Source organism: Caretta caretta, chromosome 1 (genome assembly GCF_965140235.1).
Source record: "Caretta caretta isolate rCarCar2 chromosome 1, rCarCar1.hap1, whole genome shotgun sequence".
NCBI lineage: Eukaryota > Metazoa > Chordata > Testudines > Cheloniidae > Caretta > Caretta caretta.
The window spans coordinates 313397574-313423574 of NC_134206.1; the positions used below are offsets into that span (position 1 = coordinate 313397574).

General features: G+C 42.0%; 1 long non-coding RNA gene across 2 annotated transcripts; it reads left to right on the forward strand.

The window, feature by feature from the left end:
• Positions 1-337: 337 nt before the first annotated feature.
• On the forward strand, positions 338-7892 carry LOC142070922 (uncharacterized). Of its 2 annotated transcripts, none has more exons than XR_012666850.1 (4): positions 338-619; positions 6612-6743; positions 6967-7046; positions 7542-7892. It is a non-coding gene; the product is annotated as an uncharacterized LOC142070922 (long non-coding RNA). The 2 variants fall into 2 exon arrangements; XR_012666849.1 differs by having other exon boundaries at positions 6612-6731.
• The last annotated feature ends 18109 nt before the right edge of the window (positions 7893-26001 follow it).

Below are 26001 nucleotides of genomic sequence, written 5' to 3' on the forward strand. Positions count from 1 at the left end.
TGGCATGTCTGCTATCAAATATCTGTTGTAACAGTCTCTTTCTGCTGTCTGAGCCTATTAGAAAGTTAAATACAGATTATATTTAGCACAGTGCTGGATTAACCATTAGACTAATAAGGCTATAGCCTTAGGCCCTCCTATTTTTTAGGCCCTACTGGTCAGGCAGGGGGCACAGCTGGGACCAGGTGAGGGGGAGCGAGCTTGCTTACGCAGCCCTGCTGGAGTGCTCCTGCCAGCAGGAAAGGCAAAGCAGCCCCCTATGGCTTGGAAGGAGCTCAGATGGCAGCCTGCTGCTTCCGCTCCTTCCTGTCTGCATCTCTCCGCGCTGCAGGAACACACTGCCAGCTATCTGGTTAACACTGGTGACCGGGCCCTAAAAATCTGGTTACCACAGCCATGCCAGCCGTGGGCTGTGGGTGTAGTTTGAGCAGGCATTGTGTCCCCGCCCCAGGGCCCACGATTTCTCTGGAGCTCTGCTTAGCTGTCAGGGAGGGAAGAGGCTCCCTCTGTCCCTCTGCTCCACTGAGGCTGGCAGGCAACTGCAGGACATTGCCTCCTGGGTCCTAGTGCCTGTCACCGTCATCTTCCAGGTGTGCTGGGTTCCGCTTCTGGATAACTGGTGAGTGCCTGTGGGGAGGCAGGGCAAGGGGGTGGTGGGGAGAAGAGGCAGTACCAGAGTGGTAGGGTGGGAAGCTTGCACAGAACCTTCACAAACTCTATCTAGCTCCAGCCAGACCTGTTGCCCCTCCCATGTATAAGGAATGAATTCCCACACATCTGTAGGAAAAAGAAAACATCCCATTCAGGATACTAGTATTTTAACTTTTACAGTATCCTCCATCGAGGGGCTTCAGATATATGATGCACTGTGTTCAATACTGTATTGAACTATACTAAAAATAAAAGAAATCCAGTTTTTTCTTTGATGTATTTTTCTGTACTGATGTGGGATGCTCAGGCAACCAAGTTCTTTCCTTATACTGAGCCTTGTTCCACAGGCCAACACATCTTTGTGCTTTTAAGGGGTTGCAAAAGCACTGGAGGAAGCTCAACACACAATGTTGTAGGTTTCTCCCTCCCTCTCCCTCAAAGATTTTAAATCCACTTCTTACAAGGCTATGATAGAAAGACAGACTGAACAGGCTAAAGGCAGGTTCTCTAGCAGTTCAATCCATCATAAAAGTACCTCACATTTGATTTCTTTTAAGTTTCATTCCAAAAACTTAAAGCTAAATAAACCTGAAGTTAGTCCTAATTTTTCTGCCTCACCTCAAACTAACTTCTTTGCCAAGTGGAAAATGTTGGTTAAGCATGGAATGTGTGTGATTCCAGAAGGGAATGAGAACACAGGCCAATTCCCGCTGACAGTTACACCTGTGTAGCCTTACTGACTTCAGGGAGAATAGATTTTTGCACAAGATTAGATTTTGGTCCCTTCTGCTTTTTCACACCTGGTATAAACAGAATCTCATTCACTTTCCTCCCCTAACCTCTGAGCACTTTAAGGGGAAAAAAATAAGCGAGGTCTGCTTCATTTACACATGCAAATGAAACAGGAAGCTCTCCTTACTTTCTACACCAGCCTTAAACAAACACCAGACCTGATGTAACAAGAATGTCACTATAGCAGCCTTGGTTGGACTGTTCTTTTGAAAGATCCTTAATGGTTCTTTTAAGATGCTGATTTTCAGAGAAGTCTTTTTGTGCAGGGGGGCAGAGAACACAACAGGGAATAGCTCTGTTTTGTCAACTCCTAGTCATTCAAAAGCTGAAAGGCTTTAGAGTAAGTTTGTTTAATGTTTGTACAGTGATTTTGAAGAGCTAACATAGTACAGAAATGCTAAATATTATGACTGGGCAACCATCTAAAGATCTGTGTCCCTTCTAACTGTTACCTTTTTCTTACAGAAAGCTTAAAACAAACAAATGCAAACTGTAGGGGTCTGGTGCACACAAAACTCATGCTTAAAAAACCTCATGTCTGAACTGCTGATCACGCATTCTAGAATAGATACTACTTAGTCCTGCCATCAGGGAAGGGGACCAGAACAGATGACCTCTCAAGGTCCCTTCCAGTCCTATGATTCTATTCTACTATTCTAATTGTGGAAGAGCTTGGTGACAGAATGGCCTGATGGGGTGAATCACTGGAGATTAACTACACAAACTGGGTATCATCCCTCAAATAATATTTGGATTCAATGTGAAAACAGTAATTCATTGTCTTCAGTCAGTGCAACACTGGGAGACAACTTTCAGAGCAAGACCACCCAGGGTGGCAATCTGGACAGCAGTGAACATGAGATGGTCGAGTTCAGGATTCTGACAAAAAGAAGAAAGGAGAGCAGTAGAATACGGACCCTGGACTTTAGAAAAACAGACTTTGACTCCCTCAGGGAAATGATGTGCAGGATCCCCTGGGAGGCTAATATGAGGGGGGGATGGAGTCCAGGAGAGCTGGCTGTATTTTAAAGAAGCCTTCTTCAGGGTGCAGGAACAAACCATCCTGATATGCAGAAAGAATAGCAAACATGGTAGGTGACTATTTAGAAAAGCTGGACGTGCACAAATCCATATGGCCAGATGCAATGCATCCGAGGGTACTGAGGGAGTTGGCTGGTGTGACTGCAGAGCCATTGGCCATTATCTTTGAAAACTCGTGACAATTGGGGGAGTTCCCGAACAATTGGAAAAAGGCAAGTATAGTGCCCATCTTTTAAAAAAGGGAAGAAGGAGAATCCAGGGAAATACAGACTGCTTAGCCTCACCTCAGTCCCTGGGAAAATCATGGAGCAGATCCTCAAGGAGTCCATTTTGAAGCACTTGGAGGAAGGAAGGTGATCAGGAACAGTCAACATGGAGTCACCAAGGCCAAGTCATGCCTGACCAACCTGATTGCCTTCTATGATGAGATAACTGGCTCTGTGGATACGGGGAAAGTGGTGGACATGACATACCTTGACTTTAGCAAAGCTTTTGATACAATCTCCCAGAGTAATCTTGCCAGCAAGTTAAAGAAGTATGGATTGGATGAATGGACTATAAGGTGGCCAGAAAACTGATTAGATCATCGGGCTCAATGGGTAGTGATCAACATTTCAATGTCTAGTTGGCAGCCAGTATCACACGGAGTGCCCCAGGGTCGGTCCTGAAGCCCGTTTTGTTCAACATCTTCATTAATGATCTGGATGACAGGATGGATTGTACTCTCAGCAAGTTTGCGGATGACACTAAACTCAGGGGAGAGGTAGATATGCTGGTGGGTAGGGATAGGGTCCAGAGTGATCTAGACAAATTGGAGGATTGGGCCAAAAGAAATCGGATGAGGTTCAACAAGGACAAGTGCAGTGTCCTGCACTTAGGATGGAAGAATCCCAGGCAGCACTACAGGCTGGGGACCTACTGGCTAAGTGGCAGTTCTGCAGAAAAGGACCTGGGGATCACAGTGGACGAGAAGCTGGATATGAGACAACAGTGTGCCCTTGAAGCCAAGAAGGCTACGTCATATTGGGTTGCATTAGTAGGAGCATTGCCAGCAGATCGAGAGAAGTGATTATTCCCCTCTATTAGGCACTGGTGAGGCCACATGTGGAGTATTGCATCCAGTTTTGGGCCCCCCCACTACAGAAAGGATGTGGACAAATTGGAGAGTCCAGCGGAGGGCAATGAAAATGATATGGGGGCTGGGGCACATGACTTATGAGGAGAGGCTGAGGGAACTGGGCTTATTTAGTCTGCAGAAGAGAAGAGTGAGGGGGGATTTGATAGCAGCCTGCAACTACCTGAAGGGGGGTTCCAAAGAGGATGGAGCTAGGTGGTTCTCAGTGGTGGCAGATGACAGAACAGCAGGAGACTGTGGGCGGGGGGTGGGGGGTGGTCTCTCAATTACAGACCTAAAAGTCGCAATATTACAACAAAAAGACTTCAAAAACAGACTCCAACGAGAGACTGCTGAATTGGAATTAATTTGTAAACTGGATACAATTAACTTAGGCTTGAATAGAGGCTGGGAGTGGATGGGTCATTACACAAAGTAAAACTATTTCCCCATTTTATTCCCTCCCCTCATTGTTCCACAGACATTCTTGTCAACTGCTGGAAATGGCCCACCTTGATTATCGCTACAAAAGGTTTTCTCCCCCCCCCACCCTGCTCTCCTGCTGGTATTCGTTCATCTTAAGTGATCACTCTCCTTACAGTGTGTATGATAACACCCATTGTTTCATGTTCTCTGTGTATATAAATCTCCCCTCTGTATTTTCCACTGAATGCATCTGATGAAGTGAGCTGTAGCTCACGAAAGCTTATGCTCAAATAAATTTGTTAGTCTCTAAGGTGCCACAAGTACTCCTTTTCTTTTTGCGAATACAGACTAACATGGCTGCTACTCTGAAAAAAGTATCTTTAGTGTCCCACTTCCCTTATTACCATGTGGGGTGATGGTTAGAATCATATAGTCCAACCCCCTGCTCAAAGCAACACCAGTCCCCAATTTTTTGCCCCAGATCCCTAAATGGCCCCCTCAAGGATTGAACTCACAACCGTGAGTTTAGCAGGCCAATGCTCAAACCACTGAGCTATCCCTCCCCACAGTCAGCTTTAGGAAGTGTCACTTAGGGCTTGTCTACATTGCATGTGGGATCAACGGGCAGCGATTGATCCAGCGGGAGTCAATTTATCGCCTCTAGTCTAGATGCAATAAATCGACCGCCAAGCATTTTACCATCAACTCCGGTACTCCACTGGAGTGAGAGGCACAGGCGGAGTCGACGGGGGAGCGTCAGCCATCGACTTACCACAGTGACGACACTGCGGTAAGTAGATCAAAGTACGTCGACTTCAGCTACATAGCTGAAGTTTCATAACTTAGATCGATCTCCCCTGCACTGTAGACCAGGCCTTAGTTACCAACAATACTTTCTACTGCACCCAGTTGCTTTTTGGAGGATTCTCATCTAACTTTTGACCATTTGTGACCCTGTTAGCTTGCAACAGTTGAAAGGATCACAGTACAAGCTGGTAAGGCTGCAGAATGTAGGGACAACATTAGGAGAAGGGCTTAGAGGGTATCTGCTGGAGAATCATTCCTGGGAGCAACAAATAAGATTAGTGTCCTACAACTGAATCCATAGAGATTTGGATCAGAAGGTTGTACAGTGTATCACCACTGCTAGACAAACTATTAGTAGCTGGGCAAACTATTCATAGAAAATAATTTATCTGATGATTTTAGCCCTTTTATTTTTTTATGAATTATCTGGAAACAGTTATTGAACTAGATTCGCTGATTGGGTTATGCCAGCAGATGCCATTCTAGGGGCCCACTGGCAGAAAGTCCACCAGGAGCAACGGTGCTGCACCATAAACACCATTCTGCTGAGAAAGAGGTGGGCTAGAGCCACCCAGCACAGCTCACAAAGTTAGTAAGGCCAGATTGGGCTGGGTGGGGTGGGAGAGCGGCAAGGTAAAGGATGGCTAGGAAATATAAGAATTTGATCTCTCTCCTGGCTAGGCTTAGACAGTGTGGTAGAGAACTGGCTGTACTTTAAAACTGGTTTCCCCAAAAAGGATCCTTAGGGAGCAGAGGTAACCTGTGCCTGCCAATAGTGGGGGCAAGGGGGCAGAGTAAAGGCAGCCAGCTTCAGCAGTGTTACTGAGCATGCTTGGTCTGTGTGAGCGTGCTCAGTACAAGCCAAGCAGCTGGCATGTGTGCAAACAACTCAAACACTGGTTTCCTTTACAGTTTATATTGTCACCAGAAATCCTCAGTCACAATACAGCCTGGAAAAGGCAATGCTGCATTTGCTGTATTCACCAATTTTTGGTCTGATATCTCAGCAAGTAATTTCTGGTCAGGGCTCATGTTGGTCACAGCTGGGAAAGTCATGATCAGGTAATGTGAGTTCACAGTCTGCTGCTGGGAAGGCAGTTAATAGGACATGCAAACTTGCATGTGATGCATATACTCTGACCACTGCTGAGGGGCATAAGGAGGAGACAGTGGGAACATGGTGGCGATTACTCCATGCCAGAGGATAATTCCCAACTGATTTTCTGGCAGGATAAATTAATAATGAGTTTAAATAATTTTTGACACATTTCATAGCTCCATCATATATAACAAAAGGAAATTCACAGCAAGTGTCATATGTTCTTCAGTATATTTTGCAGCTGAGTTACACTAGTGAGTAAATTTATTGGGAAAAAAGCTTTGATTAAAAAAATAACACATTCAAAACACAACTACTGGTTCTAATCCTGCAATCAGATCCAGTGTGGTTTGCACGTTGGAAGTTAAAATTATAATAAATTTAATTGTCCAAATAAATCAAATTTTAAGGAATTGTAGAGTCACATTTTCTCTTCACCAAACCCTTTGGTATAATAATCACTTTATAGCAAAGAATTTTCCTGCAGTGTCTAATAAAATATTGCTCCATGTTCTACTGTAAACCAGACTGTTGACCATGCTTGGATACTGTTTGTGTTTAGCTTGCTCTGACTTAATTAAGGTTCTTATTTGTTGTATTGGGTTAAGGTCAGGGCTCTGAGGATGTCGTGTCAATTAGTGCCCTTGACTACTCTTTTTTGCTTAAATTATCTCTGCACAGGTGAGAAGAAAGGTTTGCATCATTATCCTCTTGATAAATGAGCCCACAGACAAGCAGCTGTTTTTCAGAAGGAATCCCATTCTGTACAAAGGTGGTGAAGAGAAGGGTGAAGCAGAAAAGGTATTCACAAAGGTTTGTTTGGAATATAACTTGCATATTGATCTTGATGACATTTGCAACCCTTTTTATTCATTTCCCACCCATGTCTGTACAAGTGATTTGGTTGGTTTGTTTGCAAGAAAGTTTGTGGAAAGTTAAATTCTCACAATTACTCATACAAAAATGTGTTTACACAAATGCCAGTGCTGGAAGTGTTCTCATGGTCTTCTCAGAATCTCTTTGTTTTTTTTCCCAGTGTATGGAATTTCCATCCCATCAGGGATAGTCAAAATGAATAGTCGAGGAGCAAGGCATCAGCTGAAATATCTTGAGTGGGTGAGTGAGTCTCTCTCTCTCACACACACACACACAATAAAAAATCTTAACAGAATTTTTTTTTAAAAATGAAAGGGCCAGATTCATTCTTACGGGCAAAAAGGGCATAGGTCGTTGAAATTTTAAAATCAAAATTTTTTCAACAAAAAATTAATTTTGTCAAAATCTAAACATTTTGAAAAAGGTGTTGATTTTCACAAAATTCAGTATAAAAGAAAAAGAAATTAAACAAGGCTTTTCAATAATCTCAAAACATCCTGTTTGACATTTTTCAGAATGGAATGTTTCCATGTTTCATTTCATTTCTAAACAACTAATCAAAACAAAATTCTCTCTCTCTCTCTATTTTAAAATGTTAAAATCAGAATGAAATATTTCAGTTTTATCTACACTTAAATGATTTGATCAATTAGAAACGATTTATATGATAGAAATGTAGTTAGTTTTTCATTATTATTATGGGTATCTGCAATAGGTGTGCATGGAACTTTACAGGTAGGCAGAAGCCAGGCAGTGGAAATGAAACCATCTTCTACCTTATCTGCAACATGGATCTTCCTTTGCACATTTGACAGTAGAGGATCTCCAGTTCTTCACTGCTGATCAATGTTCAATTCATACCAGAGTCTGGGTTACAGGTAACCTGTTACAGCTATTCACAAATTAATGTTCCAGTACCGTACAATTTGTACAGAAGTTAGTCCTCATTTGTCATTTCAATGTGGTGATCTGAGGAAAAACTAGAAATTCCCTTTTGATAACCTTGCTACCATATATTGCTTGCTATCCCTGTTACAAGCTGCTAAAGCATTTTAAATTAAAGTAAAAATCATCCCAGGAATACCTCAAATCTTCATAATTCTCTTGAGCTCTAATACTTATACTGAGGCTCAGAAACAGTGCAAGGAGGGTAAGAGTTCCACATCGGACTCCCTTCTCCTTAGAAAACAACAGAGGCCCATATGTATGGTTAGGGCTTAGTGGGTTGAGTATAGGAACAGTCACTCTTGCTGGCATATTTCTCTCCTAATTAGCTGGATTTCTGAATGCAAATGAGTATGGAAGTCAATGTTGCAACAAAAGGAGTAACCTCATCTGTGAGTTCTACCCTGCTTAGAAGGGGGAGAATGGAGATAAATTAAATGGTCACAAGGGAAGTAGTCAATGACTGCACGGCTCTTGAGAGTGCCGTGCTGCCAAGAGTGAGGAAGAAGGCCTGAAAGAGCAGGGAAGGGAAGAAAGCCATACCCGGGAAAGGTCTGGAAATTCATGGAGCTATATTGTGCTTTCCCTGCAAAACCTTGGGCTTTACATTGTTGGCAGACTATACACCCTAGCCGCCCAGGCTACAAATCTCTCCACTTTGAAAAGAGGGGAAGAGACATGGTTCCATTCCCATTAGGTGAAACTCATGAGATTTTAAGTGCACTGTTTCCCCTTTCCATGGGTTTGAGACCTGACGTCATTAAGATAAGCCAAGAGGTGTGCAAAAATATACTTGTCCAGCCTTCTCCCTGGTGTCTTCACATCTGTGGAGGCTGTTATACCCGAGTTATTCCACCAAAAACTTGCAAGAACATTTTCTCATGACCTGCTCTGTATTTTAAGCCAGGATAAAGAAGAGGGGAATCTGGCAGGTTTTTTTGAGAGAACTGCAGATTCCTTCCTCAGTTATGCGCATTTTATAAATCCAGAATGTGTCACTCATTTTAAGAGACCGCAACCACTTTATTTTCTGGGTACGGTTTATTTGTAATTTAATTCAGGGGAGAAATATGCCATTGTCAAAACCAGAACAAACTCTGTGAGTTGGTCCTGAGTTTCTGCTAGAGTGGTAGCTCAAGATGGTACAGCAGCTGGCCAGTCTGTTGATGGGGTAGGGTTGCCATGTGTCCAGTTTTTGACTGGAATGCCCGGTTGAAAAGGGACCCTGGCGACTCTGGTCAGCACCACTGACCAGGCCATTAAAAGTCCGGTTGGTGGTGCAGCGGGGATAAGGCAGGCTCCCTGCTGCTGTGGCTTCGCACGGGACCCGAAAGCAGCAGCATGTCCCCGCTCTGGCTTCTATGCATAGGGGCAGCCAGGGGGCTCTGCACACTGCATCTGCCCCAAGCTCCGGCTCTGCAGCTCCCATTGACTGGGAATCCCAGCCAATGGGAACTGCGGGGGTGGCGCCTGAGGACAGGGCAGCGTGCAGAGCCGCCTGGCTGTGCATAGAAGCCGGAGGGGAAACGTGCTCCTGCTTCCGGGAGCTGCCTGAGGTAAGTTCTGCCTGGAGCCTGCACCCCTGACCTCCTCCCTTGCCCCAGCCCTGATCCCCCTCCCACCCTCTGAACCCCTCAGTCCCAGCCTGGAGCACCCTCCTACACACCAAACCCCTCATCCCCAGCCCCACCCCATAGTCTGCATCCACAGCCAGAGCCCTCACACACCCCCACCCCAACCCAGAGCCCCCTCCCGCACCTCAAACCCCTCATCCCCAGCCTCACCCCAGAGCCCACAACCCAAGCTGGAGCCCTCATCCCCCCCTGCTCCCCAATCTCCTGCCACAGCCCTGATTCCCCTCCTGCCCTCCAAACCCCTCAGTCCCAGCCTGGAACACCCTCCTATACCCCCAAACCCTTCATCCCCAGTCCCACCCAGAGTCTGCACCCCCACCCCTTGGCCCAGCCCGGAGTTCCCTCCCGTACCCTGAACCCCTCATTTCTGGTCCATCCTGGAACTTGCACCCCCAGCCCAGAGCCAGTACCCCTTCCCACACCCCAACCCTCTGCCTCGGCCCAGAGCCCCCTCCCATACTCTGAGCCCCTCGGCTCCATCCCCCAGCCTGGAGCCCCCTTCTGCACCCCAAACCCCTCATCTCTGGCCCCACTCCAGAGGTTGCACCCCCAGCCGGAGCCGTCACCCTCTCTCGCACCCCAACCCACTGCCTACCCAGCCCGGAGCCCCCTCCCACACCCTGAGCTCCTCATTTCTGCCTACCTCACCCCAGAGCCCGCACCCCCTGCCAGAACCAGCCTGGTGAAAATGAGTGAGTGAGTGAGGGGAGAGTGAGTAACAGAGGGAGGTGGGATGGAGTGAGCAGGGGGAGGGGCCTTGGAGAAGGGACGGGACGGGGTGGGGCAAGGGTGTTCTGTTTTGTGTGAGTAGAAAGTTGGCAACCCTATTGATGGGGTATAATTTTTCATGTACAGTTTAGTTTTCATATACAGTTTTATTTTCAGGACTAGATTTCTTGTGTGTGAATGATTTTCTCTCTCTTTGCTAAGTTTGTGGCTAGTTACAATTACACATTTACTGAAAAATTAATATTTTCTCTTAGCATCAGCCTTATGTTTATTTTGTTTAGATATGCAATATTTTATTTGCAGCTTTTGTGTATTTCTAATAATTTATCTCCAGTACATAGTTCCTTGTACAGAGAAATAAGACGAGAAAGAAAATATGTATTCAATTATGTATAATGAACAATAGGCTTGATTCTTTGTAGGAGTTCTCACTTTGGGAATCTTTGCCACCGTTTTGGCTGATCTCTGTTAGTTTTCTTCAAACAGATTGATTCTCTTAAGTGTGTGAAGGAAAGAACATTTGGGCAATATGATCTTTGCTATTCTTCTGTAATTATCTTGTATCGGGTTTTGTGGTTTTTTTCAGGCTCTAGTGGGGTTTTTTGCAGATCCCTCTGTGGGAAGTTACATCAAAGGATACTATTACTTCATCTACTTCAATACATAATTATTGGATATACTGTGAAAAAGTCCCTGGAGCTTCTCACTGTGATTAGATTGCCCTTATTATACAGTTTCGGTAATAGAGACAAAAATAAATAACTTTGGAGGAGAGACACTTACTGGCAGTAGGTGGCCCTGATTGTGCAGTTTTTGAAGCATAGAGAAACATCCAGGATACAATGGGATCACTCTTTATGTGCTGCAGTAGGCACAATGGTTTTAATTTCCCTTTCTAGCTAGCACAGTATGTTCAGAGCTGATTGTATACATAATTTATTCAAGTGGCTAAAGGCTTCCATTTGGCAATCTGCTGCACGAATTACCCCATCAACACTTTTCCCATCTTGCTCACTATTCTTTGGGGCCCAGTCCTGGGTGTTGAGAGCATTAAACACCTGCCTGACTTGTCCTTGTGGCAGAAATAGGATCCATGCAGCAGGAGGGAAACATCACAAATATCAAACAGAAACAAACAAATAAAAAAAAAAACCACTACTCATTTCCAGGGCTTGAGGTTTATATTGAGAATTCTTCTAGAATCAAAAGGGCACACAAATCTTCAGCTGTCTCTCATCATGTTTCCTGAATACAGCTTTAATCCTCAACCATAAAGCTATATAAAAAAGGCAGCTCTCCTACCTCTAGAACTCCCTGTCATGGCTCATAAATACCAAACACCCATCTCTCCTTCTTCTGAGAGCAACCCAGCACCTTCTTTTCAGGTTCTGAGCCTAACTAAGCTAAGCTGTGCCTAATCCCTGCAATTCAAGGAAACATTCCAGGTAGGACATTTTGCTGGGAGTTAACCCCAAAAATCAATGCTGTTGTTTGACTCAGCATGATCTTCTCCTACAGGTACTATGGGGTAGGCAAGCCATTCACCTAGTTTTAAATCAGACAGGCTTCTTTTTGGGTGATTTATCTGCCATCCAGTACTCAGAGGAGGGATGCAATTTTGAAGAGTGTGCTGCTCAGCCCCACACTGGCATGATTTTGCATGTACTGTGCATGTGAGTTCACGCCAGCAGGAGCCGAGCGGCACACTCTTCAAAATGGCATTCTCCATGCGGCTTGACCTCACGCACATGGTGTGAACAAGGTCACAGCAGTAGGGGAAGGCCCACACCATTGCTGGAAGTACTGGAATGTCAGGTATTCTGGGAATGTGTGAGTGGCCACCCTAACAAACTATGGGAGTTAGGTGCATCGGAGCTGTGGGACATAGTCGGGGAGCACTGATGACCTGTACCTCATTCACGCTAAATGGGGTGTGCAGGTTGTTTTTTTAATTTATTGTCAATATTTTTTGTTGAGTGCATTGCAGGGGATCTGTTTCATTTGCAAAGAGTGAAGCTGAACACAGGTTAAGTTAAACAAGTGGAAATTTATTAAACTCTGTGAACTGGTCTCTCCATGTGGCTGTATTACTTCCAATCTAATTACCTCCTTTTTCAGTTCCCCTGACGTCTGGTCAGTAACAGACCTCCAGAGAACATGGGGCCTCTGATTCCATGATCATGAAACAGGATCCCATAACCATTGACCTAGAACCCTATGGCAGCTGTAAGTATAAGCCCTCCCCCAGAGAATTCTTCCATTGCAGTGCTGACTGTATACCAAGTGCAGAGCCAACTTCACCAGCACTGTGCAGCCAACACTGCAGTCACAAGTGAAGGGGGCTTTCTGGGGTAGGCAGAGGCAGGGAAGCCAACAAGTCTTGACCAATGGCCAGTGCAGTCTCCCACCCTGATTACTCTACACCATTACCAAGCTGCGTGGGGCCATTATCACAGGGACAGCCCTCAGGCAAGGGTTAAAGCAAACGGCAATTGTGACCCTAACAACATCCCCATGGAAGAGGCTATGGAGGCTCAGTGATATCTGGTAGTAAGTTTCAGCTGGCCTGACCCAGTTCAGTGTACCCCCACTGGTTAATGTATCTAAAAGGCATAATGTAAGATATCAATAGAAAACAAATAACATACTGATCATTAATATTATTGCATGGTGTATGTATGGAGGATAAATTAAAAATTACAAACGTTTTGGGAATTGTGTTCTTAAAGTGTATCAGCCAGGCAAGGCTGAAGTTACTCCACCATAGACAAAGGAATGTGGTTCTGCCATCTGGAAGGCATTTCCCCAGTACACAAAGAGACAATGTGAATGCAAATTACATAGAAGGTAAACAGGACCATCAAGACGGCAGGGGGAGGAGATTGCAGGAAACAGATCAATCTGCATTTTAGCAAACATCAGCAGGGGAAGAAGCCAGCATGAAACTTCCTTCACCAAGAGACTCCATGTCAACTTCCTCAAACCTTGAATGAACTTTACTTTAAGGGCTAACGTTCAGAAGAATTCATCTAAGAGGTTCACTGGACAAAGCAAGAGGCAAATAACCCCAAGTTACCTTTCACCTAAGAAGACAAATGAACTGATCACTTTGGACTTTGTGGAAGTTTCTAACCAAATGGATGGTCAGCCATCTTGCTGGAAGGTGGATTGGTAAGGAAACTACCTTGAACAAAGTCTGTAGCTTGTTGTGTTAAGTCTTAGCTTCTGGAAAGCATTTTTCACATTTGCTTGTAGCAATTCCTAACTGTATCCTTTATACATGAACTCACTTAAAAGCCTATCTCCATTTCATTAATAAACTTGTTTTACTTTTAATCTAAACCAGCCCAATGCTGTGTTGGATTTGAAGTGAATGTTAAATCCAGTTAACGTGGCAAGCTGCTGGGTATTGTATCTTCAAAGGAACAAACAAACCTTAATATCTCTCTGGATGGTCCAGGAGAGGGCTGGACATTGTGGAACACATGGTTTTGGGACAATTCTGTACTGGGATGACTCCTGTTTAAGGTAACTGGGTGATAGAGATTAGAGTGGGGCTGTTGTGTTGTAGGCAGGCTGCTGGGATCAGAGCGCTGAACCAAGCCTGCATAGCACACAGACACTCAGGACACTGCATGCTTGTCTGCTGGCTGGAAGCATCCAGACAAGAGAACCCCAGCAGCAAAGCATCTTGAGACACAACCTCTTACTGGTCTGGATTGCACCCCAGAACATGACAGTAGTGAAGGGAGAGAATTCTCCTTTCTCTGCTAAAAGCAGATGGGAGCTTCCCCTTCTCTCCCTGCCTTAGATAAGCAGTGCTCCTACATAGCTCCCCACACCGCCCACTTGGCAGGTTCAGTGAGAGGTCCCCAGCCTGCTTCCATTTACTTTGATCATTGCCCAAAGGGTATTTTAAACTTCTCCCTCTTCCCACCAGTGCTCATTGAGGAGATGCAAACTGCCTCCCTTCCATCTCTGTGTTACTTGGTGCCTGTGCAGGGGTAAATCTGGCTCCTAGAGTCCTGATGCTTTTAAGAAGTTCTCTAAGGGCTAGAGAAAATCTTGCTCCCTTCAGCAACATGATAGACCCCTTATCTAGCTTTGCTGTTTTTGAGCTACTTTCAGCACCTCACCTACAGCTGGCTTGAGCTTCTTCCAGCATGTCTGTGACAAGTGCTTTCTCCACTCATTGTTAAATCAGTGTGGAAGATGATTTAGGAGTCAGTATGAGACATCAAGACACAGCACAATATTTTATGTGGGGTGTTTGTCTGAATGAAAGATGTACTTAATGGGTTGAGAACTTGCTGTCCTCTCTCTCTCTAAATACTATTATAAATAAAAATACAGTGAATGGCAATGTGATTTGCAGGAAATTTGTAACAGTGTGTCTTTTATTTGTATTGTGACAATGGCAAAGGCCCAAATTAGGAGTGGGTCACCAGTGTGCTAGGCACTTTACAAGCACCTAGCAGGATGCGATCCTTGACTATGCTCAACCCATGTGAAATATACAGGAAAGATGTGGAGGCTGCATGTACTGTCACTAAATGTGCAATTATCCAAAGCAAGAGTGAACTTTGCTATTTTTCATTTATTGTTATTAATATTTGCATTTCAGTGGAATCTAGTGGCCCAACCAAGATCAGGCCCACTATACTAGGTACTTACAAGTGAGGCAGCATGGTTCTAGTGAACAGAACATTGGAACGGAACTCAGGAGACCAGTATTCTATTCTCTGCTTTGCCACTGGCAGGCTGGGTGACCTTGGGCAAGTCACTTCACCGTTTTGTGCCTGTTTCTTCATCTGTAAAATGGGGATAATGATACTGACATTCTTTGTGAAGAGCTTTTGAGATCTACTGATGAAAGGTATTATTATTATATTACAATCACATAGCAAGAGACAGTCCTGTGCAGAGGAGTTTGCAATATAAATTGACAAAAGGGAGGAAGAAGGGGAGAGAAAACAGAGGCACAGATTGTTCACAAAAATAAAGTCACAAGAATTTTTTTATACTGCAAAAAATGTTCCCACCCATTTTCCCTGCAAACAAAAGTGTCTGAAACAGTTTTAATCAAACTTTCCATAAAGCTCGGAAACAGAGCCTAATCATTTTCAGCATCAAAAGTGAAAACTACAGAAAGTTGAGTGAATTATAGAGATTTGCAACCTTAACAACTGTAGTTCTTACTTCTCCTGTTATAATATAGTGCAAACATAATATTTTTTGAGATAGGCCTAAGCCCAACCCCCACAATCACAATAACCCTGAACTTCTGGAGGCCCTGGAGTCCCAAAATGAACCCAGGTCCAAATTTCATTGCTGCTTATGGTTCTAAAACTTATTGAACCAAAAATCAAGCTAGATCTGAACACGTTAAAAACTCTGAAGTTTGGGGAAATTCACATGTGTAGCAGTGAAATCTATAACAAACTCAAGGATACTTTTGAATTATTATTTTACAGGAAAATTATGCAGAAAGACAGTCCCACGCTTTTAGGCAATAGGTGTGACAGATTCTTTCGGAGGTCATTGTGCAAATGGCTCAAGGGCTATTGTACTTGTATATGCACACACTTATTGGGTTTGTCATTCCACTAAGCTGAATCAGTGGGGGAAAATAAGTAACCAACCACAAAACCACATTCTAAGGAAAGTGAAAGATCAACATACAAATGGTAGTAACAAAGGACTCAGACAACTGACATGTTGAAGTGTTCGATCCTGCACTATGAGGGTGCACAGGGTAGTATGTACAAGCTCAAGGTGCTAAAATGGACAAGGAGCAGAGGGGAATGCACTCCTATATTAATGCCAGACCTCCTGCACTCATGTATTAATGACAGCCCTCTTGCGCAGCCTCAAAACTACTCCTGCTAAGTAGGAGGAGGAAGGCCTAGGAGGTGAGCACATAGGTATGTGCTATATTTATATACTGAAGACCTCACTTTAGTCCATATCTTTTCAGACAGGCTTACCCACCGCAAGCATTCTGCCCATTTTTTTTCTTACCCTATATTTGAGAGTGAGGGGCTTGAGACTACTATGCATCAGGCAGGACTATTCCTAGAGCAAAATTTTCACGTGGCCACTGATTTTTGCCTTCATTTCTTCTGAGGTTGCCAGCTAGAGATTCCTTGGGACTTAATTTGAAGAGTACTGAATTGAAGTGTATGGGAGTAATTGGTGCTCAGCACCTCTGAATATCAGACCTAACATGTGTCTATTTGGGCACCCCAAAATTAGTGGCTATTTAGAATATTTGGGCTGTAGTGCTTAACTTTACTCATGCCCATGGGCAGTCTATGGTAATATGTGTGCTAGAGCAGCATATTCTGGCATTTCTTTCTGCACACTACCCAAAGACTGTCAGGACGAAGTCCAAAGTGGATGTAGACTCTAATTCTGCAGTTACATACATTACTGACGTGTGCTGAAAGAAAGCAAAGAAAAGCAATATGTCTTACAGTCATTTGAGAGAGGATTGTGAAAGATATTTCATTTTTTTAAAAAAGCTAAACCACTAATTACTTTCTCAGACACAAATTGACAGAAAATTATTAAAGCCTAAACAACAAAATCTGATGGATCATCTGGGAAACAGTTTTCCTGGTTGGTTATTTATGTTATTACAGGATGAATAGTCAATAATTATTCCGAAACACACTTTTCATATGATTTGACAGAACATGCAATTAGTCAATAATGATGAAATAGCAATAAAATAGTTAGCAGTAGTGAAACAGCAATGCAATGAATGCCTTGTATTTGTATTTCTTGCAATAGGATAACAGTTTGCAAGTTTAAATATTTCATTTCCAGCTCTCAAATTTTAACCCTTAATTTGAAAGCATTTTTTAGCTATCAGCATTTCCAGATGCTTTAGAAGCCACAATCCTGCAATTGCATCTTCATGGATGTGATATTATTGGCGATCCACCCTCACACTGCTGTTTGCAGAAATAGGGTCTGATGTTTTAATGACAGCTTTAATCACTCTTGATTTGATGATTTCTTTTTTGAGTGTAGTAAAACTCTTTTGGGGTAGATTCTGGTACCTTCACAAATTGCATGAAAGAATTTGTGAAGAACTTTCGGAAAATGCCACAAGATCTTTAATGTCTGCCTATATATCCACCAGAGAGGAGCATTAGGAATCTCAATTTAACTTCTCATATGGCCTCTGACTATGTAGCATCCTATAGATCAGCAGTTTTCAACCTGCAATCAGCACAGAGCTGTGGCCCATGTAACAGCCTCAGGGCCATACAAGTAGAATATATATTATGTGAATGCAACCCACATAACACACAGAGAGCTGCATATGCGTCCCACGATGATAAATAGGTTGAGAACCACTGCTGTAGATGGATATTGCAGTGGCATCACTGGCAAAACTTGGAACGACCCTCTTGGGGATAGCATAGCCCTCCTTAGTAGATCTGTAACATTCCCCCAGGAAACAAAAATAATGAGAACAACCCTGCTTAAAAAACAATAAAATCAATGAAGTATTGTAATTCTTTCATGCAGTGTGTTCTGTTTAGCTTGTTTAAATGGAGCCCAGAGATAGGCACATTATAGGTTTATAGGACAGACAGAAGAAATTAAATCAAATGTCTTCAACGTGCTTGTTTTTCTATTCCTCACTGAAGGCTAAATATTTTTTTCAGAGGCATTGGTCTGGCCCAAGAGTATACCTAGCTAGGAGCTTGAACGGCCACAAAGTGAAAACAGTACATAGTAATGAAACCAAACAAAGACAGTCAATATAGACTCTTACTTTTCTTCGTCAAGGTTGCTAAAATATGTTGCCCTTTTATTTTAATTCAATAATCTTTAAAATTTCTGACCAAAGGTTAGAGGTGAAGGTTATCAAATAACAAATTGCTATAACACAGCAATGTCACAAACTCCCTGTAGAATGCAACTCTAGACATTCGTCACCCAGGATCAATTTTTCATTAAGCTCTGTAAATGATTTTAAGCCTTTTCCTCTAAGTCTATGGAGGATTTTTTTTATTACTTACCAGAAGATGGAGCTCTTCTAATAAACCACATTTTCTGGATGACATTTGGAGAAAAATGCAAATAAATTAAATTTAAAAAATGAAACATTTTAAGAATTATTTCCTTTTGTTTTTGCCTAGAGCTTGACAAATATATCTCAAAGCAGGCAAAGTTTCTTTTTGGCTATTCTACATCTGAAAAATAGTTTTAACATATTACACCACCATTTCCAGATTATATCAGTTTTAATCTTATGCTTTTATCTCTCTTCTGCCTCCTACATTATCCTATTGTCCCCAAATGGGCCCTTGAGTTATATGCACTTTTTGCTCCCAGTTTGATCAGTATTGAACTGGAGTAACTGCATCATTGGAACCAACAGAGTTACACTACTGCCAAGATGGAGTAGTTTCATTGAAGTCAGAGTTACTGCTGTAAATGACAGCAGTATCTTGCCTACATTGTTTATAAAGAAAAGACCAGTTCTTCCTGTGCAGCATTAGCTAGTGCTCCTTCAGTGCAAACTGTCAACACAACAGAATACAAGCATGAAGTTTACATTTTAGGAATACATTATGTAGCTTAGAAAGGGTTTTAGAGAAGTTGATGTTATCGTAAAAGTTTGAAAGTAATGTCATTATTCCACTTGAAAAATTAAATGACCTTTCCAGTGTCCTAGCAGCATATTCTATCAATCCACTCTGATTGTAGTCAGTAGCTATCTGTACATAAAAATACATTAATGTGTGTGATCATCTATATTTCTCACTGAACATGTGAATCACATTGGAAGGGTTTGAAAGTTATTTAAACCTGAACATTAGATTAAAAAATAAATAAAAACAAAACCATTTTTTATAACTCTCATCCTGGAAAAAAGTCATAGACGAGTTTGGTTTTCCATGGGGATTAATGAAAAGGATAGCATTTGTATTTTTTCTGTATTTTATTTCAGTATAAATCAAAATATAAAAATTTCTACTCTGAGGATTACATTACACAGCATTTAATAGTCATAGCACCAGTTTATATTTTCAGCTTTGTATTATTCCTCGACTGTCCTTAGAGGGTTTTTCAGAACTTTACTCTTCACCATATGTGAACATCCACATTTCCCCAGTCCACCAATCCACATTTAATTATACTTTATTGAAAGCTGTACAGTAGTTATAGGTTTGAACTTTTCTTTTGCCGCGGTCTTCTGTTGTCCTAAAAATATCACACATCTTTAAAGACTTGAAGGTAATTTATTGAGAACTGGAGAAATGACACATATTGCATTGTCTATACTCAAATATATTTTCAGAACCATTTTCTTACATTTCCTTGGCTTTAGGTCACATGTGTTTTCAGAGTAGAAATGGGAGCATTGGACTCACGGTGTATACTTACTTGATAGTAAATGTGTCTATGGACACATGCCAGACAGTTCATCAGGAATTTAGGTGCTGTATTTTCATAAATGATGATGATACATAATGTTGACAGGTAGAGTGGGTATATTACTACTTAAGGCCTTTATTACTTATGGCTTTCATATTTGTGCTGATGCATCGTCTTGTGGTGTCTTAAAACTACATTGCATCAATCTTCTTGCAGTTACACAGTATTATTTATTGTGTTGTGTAGTTGACGCTTTTTTGTCAGTGGTGTTTTAAGTCTTACTGGGAAGAGGTTAAGATCAGAATTTCTGAAGTCTAAGCCCTGATGCAAGCACCTTGTCCCCCAATTCCAGACTAGAAGTATCTTACAGTATGATTAGCAGATGGAGGGACTAATAGACATGAGATTGTGTGCTGGGAAATATAACACAAACAGGAGTTAGATAAAAACAAAGTACTCTTACTGGAAGGCGGCAATATAACACAACTTTATTTCTTAGAATTCAGAACACACAAGAACCCGCAAACACAGGGAGAAACAAAGAAGGTTGCTCCCTAAAACAGAGAGGCACATCTCACTCCACCTAAGCTGAGGATGTCTGTTTTCAGATTGATTGTTGCTAGTTCTAGATAACATGCTTCCCTACAGAGCCCCCAAGCCTGCAAACATGACCAGGAAAACCCCCTGAAATGTAAAGTGACAGCCTACAGTTTTAACAGAGAGTTTTCAATACACCACAGATTGTCAATATGAAGACTGTCTATTACAATGTTTGTGGCATTCCTTTTTACAGTTCTCCCACTTCTCTTCAGGAATGCTGCTATTACCTTGCGTAAAAATAAATGCAAAGTAACCAGCAAAATTCTCGTTTACTATTATTTTTGATCTTACGTCAAGGGAGATCAACTTGAACTCTACTTAACTTCAGAAAATTTAGTTAAATACAGTTTGGGGTACTACAAATGCTGAAGCCACATCTGACAATTGTTATGGTTTTCCCAATACACATTTTCTTATTTTTAAGCATGTTTTTTCTCAACAAATGATGTGTTAAGGACCCACGTAGACAAAAAAGTAAACTCACTACTTGGCAATGTAGAGGAAACAGTGAGAATGTTCTACAAATGTGCAAAATCAGCTAATGGGGATGAGGGTGGACATGGGAAACAAGTTTTTTCTAAGGCCTTGTCTACCACATAAATTTTACCACTTTAACTATACAGGTATTTAAAGTGGCACAATTCCCCCTCCCCTCTCCCCGTGACCCCAAGTGAGGATACAGTTATACCAGTATAAAGGTGTTTGTCCTGGTACAGCTATTCCTGTACAGGAAGGTAAATAAGCTATACAGGTGCAAGGAACTTTTATTCTGAAATAGCTGTGGACACAGTTGAGATTGTACCAGTATAAATATTTCAGTTAAAAAAAAAAAAAGGGATCAGAAGCCCAGTCTACCTGGAGTTAGCATGTAATGCTCTCATGAGAGACCAAGTGTTGTCATAGTAGGATCCTGTGCCTCTATAGATTGTCAGTTTTTCCATGAGGGTGTTGTTGATTAGGTCAGTTAGCCAATCAAAGAATGAGGGGGCAATAGTAGATTTCCATTTTTGTAAAATGACCCTTTTGGCTACTCTGTGTGCTGCAGCAATCAATTTCCTTGCATTACTTGATCAGGGTACATCATCTACTATGCCAAAAACCCAGAGGATTGATGTAGGCTAACCATACACATTAATCTTGGTCCTACATTCATTTTAATAGCTTCTACCTTTCCCAATAAAGATATAGGTAGAGACCACCATTTCTCTATTGTCTTTTGTCAATTCTCTGACACCCATATTTGCAGATACCAACTCTGATAAATTATAGCATATCTTGATGCCTAAGTAGGTTCTCTTTTTGCATGAATGAAAGGAGAATGATAGATATTTCATATCCATTTAAAATACAATCACTTAAGTCTTGTTTCAGTTTATCTGAAATCTGGATATCTCAAAATAGTTTACTGTAGATAGCAGCAGCGGAATGAAAGAGGATGGATTTTTGAATGTGAGCAGAATATCATCAGTGTACAGACTAATCTTGAACCATCTTGGATGGTAATTCCTTCAGTGGAGGGTATCTGTCTGATGTATGCTGCTAATGGTCCCATAGCTATATCAAATGGTAGAGGCAATAGAGGCCCCCCGATGCATTCCTGGATTTAACTGAGAAGTGGAAGAGAGAACACCTTTTGTTTGTAGGTATGGCCATTCCACTTGATCAAAGGCCTTTTCAGCATCTAACAATAAGATACCAGCTGAAGCATCAGTTGTTTGTGCCTGGCAAACGAATTGGAATATCTTCCAAGTATTATCTCCTGCTAATCTGCCATGAATAAAACCCACCTGATACACGTGAATGATTGACGGTGGAATGTACTGTAAGTATGAAGTGAGAATCTTTGTCAGAATTTTATAATCTGTGTACAACAGAGAGAAGAGTCAGTAACTGCCACAATGAAGACCATCCTTGTCTTTTTTTAGAATTAGGGTAATTATGGTCATCCTTGTGTCTCTTGACGTTATTGCTGTTGTAAATATTTATTATAGACTTCTGACAATATTGGTACTAACTGATTGATAAATGTCTTAGAAAATTCTGCTGGAAAGCCATCAAACTCAAGCACTTTGCCTGAGCTAAGTGAGCCAATTGCCTGCTTAACTTCTAGGAGAAAGATATCTTCCTCCATATAATCAGTTTGAGGTAGCAACAATATATTTCGGGGTACTCCCTCCACGAATGTGTCAAATAGAATGAAATTGAACTCACCATGAGATGTATAATCGGACTCATAAACGTCTTTAAGTTGTTTGTTAATTTTATCAGGTTCTAATACAGAAAGATGGCTGTCCTGTAGCAATGTGGATATAGTGTTATTGGATGATGCCGTTTTAGTTTTTGTTGCTAGGAGTTTGCCTGCTTTACTCCTCATTCATATGCCTCCATTTAGCTTTCTTAAGCATGAATTCAATCTGGGTGGACATACGTTCACAGTATGTGTATTTTGAGGAGTGCAGTGGCTCATTATTCTGAGAGTCTTCGTTATGGTTTTTTTCCCCTTGAAATTTGCTACCTCCTCTGCCAAAGAATTAGGTAATTCATTTCTTTCTTCTTTTCAGAGGCAAATTTTATGCATTCTCTCTTTAAGGTAGCCTTCAGTGCTTCCCATAAAGTTGTAATAGAAAAGACAATATTTGTATTTTCTTTCAAGAAGTTGGTTATGAATGTTTAAATCACTTGAAGAAATTTAGGTTCTCTAGGTAGAAGTGTGTTTAATTCCCATCTCAAGGATCTTTTAGCACTGTGACCAGTATTTATGTGAGGAGAAATTGGAGCATGATCAGAGATGATACCATGGACTTCTACCTGTGGACATGCAGAAGCTAGCACCTTAGATATCATAACAAAATCTAATCTGGAATAGGAGGCATGAACCATGGGGAACAACGTATAGTCATATTTTGTAGGATGCGTCAGTCTCCAAATATCTATTAGTTCAATATCCTTGAGTAGGGATAATGGATAGTTTGCAAAGGCCTGATATTTTCACCTAGAATATTGAGATTTGTTTATGATATCATCCATGACAGCATTCCGATCCCCTCCTAGTACCACTGGGACATCAGCACTGTTGAAATAATGTCAAAAGAAAAGGAGTACTTGTGGCACCTTAGAGACTAACGAATTTATTTGAGCATAAGCTTTCGTGAGCTACGGCTCACTTCATCGGATGCATACTGTGGAAACTGCAGAAGACATTACATACACAGAGACCATGAAACAATACCTCCTCCCACCCCACTCTCCTGCTGGTAATAGCTTATCTAAAGTGATCACTCTCCTTACAATGTGTATGATAATCAAGGTGGGCCATTTCCAGCACAAATCCAGGTTTTCTCATCCTCCGCCCCCCCCACACACAAACTCACTCGCCTGCTGGTAATAGCCCATCCAAAGTGACCACTCTCTTTACAATGTGTATGATAATCAAGGTGGGCCATTTCCAGCACAAATCCAGGTTTTCTCACCCCCCCCTTTCCAAAAACCACACACACAAACTCACACAAAGAGTGAGTTTGTGTGTGTGGTTTTTGGAAAGGGGGGGGGTGAGAAAACCTGGATTTGTGCTGGAAATGGCCCACCTTGATTATCATACACATTGTAAGGAGAATGATCACTTTAGATAAGCTATTACCAGCAGGAGAGTGGGGTCGGAGGAGGTATTGTTTCATGGTCTCTGTGTATATAATGTCTTCTGCAGTTTCCACAGTATGCATCCGATGAAGTGAGCTGTAGCTCACGAAAGCTTATGCTCAAATAAATTGGTTAGTCTCTAAGGTGCCACAAGTACTCCTTTTCTTTTTGCGAATACAGACTAACACGGCTGTTACTCTGAAATAATGTCAGTTATTTCAGTGGTAAAAGTTGCATTGCCCCCACTAGGATTTCATGTACTCCCCCAAATTAATCTCTCAGTGTTGAAAATGCTTTCAATTATTATGTATCTGCCCCCTGGATCTGACCACAACTGAATAGATTGAAAAATTAGGCTCTTGTGTATAAGTATTGCTACTCTCCTGCTTCTGGAGTTGAAAGAGTAGTGATACAAAGAAAATTTAAAATCCTTATACTTGAGTTCCTTTTTGCCTAGCAGCAGACATCAGCTTAACTTTGTCATTAAATCTGGGTAATTTTAAAATGATGGGCCTGGGGTTATTATTTTTCTCTCTCTTTCTGGCCCCTGACACTCAATGAGCCCTTTCAGTCTCCAGGGGAGGGAATCCAGGATCCAATCCCAGTACCTCAGATTGTGTATTCTTGAGAAATCTAATCATGTGTTTTCCTTCCAGCTCTTCAGGGACCCTCAGTTACTGCAAATTATTCCTGCGCACTCTGTGTTCAAGATCTTCTTTCTCCTCAAGACTGGTTAGTCTTTGCCTTAAGGAAGCATTCTTTATTTTAACCTCCTTCAGTTCCATGGCAGTTTTTCATAGTTCATTATGTAAATAGGTCAAACGAGCTTTGACTTAATCGTAGAATATCAGAGTTGGAAGGGACCTCAGAAGGTCATCTAGTCCAACCCCCTGCTCAAAGCAGGGCCAATCCCCAATTTTTGCCCCACATCCCTAAATGGCCCCCTCAAGGATTGAGCTTACAACCCTGGGTTTAGCAGGCCAATGCTCAAACCACTGAGCTATTCTTCTCCCATATCTTTAGAGAGCTCATGCATATCTTGAGATAAAGATCAAATTTAGTAGTTAGAAAGTCCTTCATAGCTGAAAAGTCCTGTGTGAGAGTTTACTGGGTTTCCTCAGCCTTCTCTTTCTTTAGAAAAGGAGTACTTGTGGCACCTTAGAGACTAACACGGCTGCTACTCTGAAGTCTTTCTTTGGAGACTCAGGCTTGGATCATTCTGCATTTCTATTTTCCCCAGCAGCATACAAAATAACCCAAGAATAAGACAGGTTTCTGAGGAACAGCCGTGTTAGTCTGTATTCGCAAAAAGAAAAGGAGTACTTGTGGCACCTTAGAGACTAACCAATTTATTTGAGCATGAGCTTTCGTGAGCTACAGCTCACTTCATCAGATTATACCGTGGAAACTGCAGCAGACTTTATATACACACAGAGAATATGAAACAATACCTCCTCCCACCCCACTGTCCTGAGGAGGTATTGTTTCATATTCTCTGTGTGTATATAAAGTCTGCTGCAGTTTCCACGGTATACATCTGATGAAGTGAGCTGTAGCTCACGAAAGCTCATGCTCAAATAAATTGGTTAGTCTCTAAGGTGCCACAAGTACTCCTTTTCTTTTTCCAAGAATAAGAGTCTCCTTAGTCTAATTACAGGTTTCAGACTAGCAGCCATGTTAGTCTGTATTCGCAAAAAGAAAAGGAGTACTTGTGGCACCTTAGAGACTAACAAATTTATTTGAACATAAGCTTTCGTGAGCTACAGCTCACTTCATCGGATGCATTCAGTGGAAAATACAGTGCGGAGATTTATATACATAGAGAACATGAAACAATGGGTGTTACCATACACACTGTAACGAGAGTGATCACTTAAGGTGAGCTATTACCAGCAGGAGAGCAGGGGGAAAAAAACCTTTTGTAGGTGGGCCATTTCCAGCAGTTGACAAGAACGTCTGAGGAACAGTGGGGAATGGAGGGGGGGAATAAACATGGGGAAATAGTTCACTTTGTATCATGACCCATCCACTTCCAGTCTCTATTCAAGCCTAAATTAATTGTATCCAGTTTGCAAATTAATTCCAATTCAGCAGTCTCTCGTTGGAGTCTGTTTTTGAAGTTTTTTTGTTGAAGAATTGCAACTTTTAGGTCTGTAATCAAGTGACCAGAGAGATTGAAGTGTTCTCCGACTGGTTTTTGAATGTTATAATTCTTGATGTCTGATTTGTGTCCATTTATTCTTTTACGT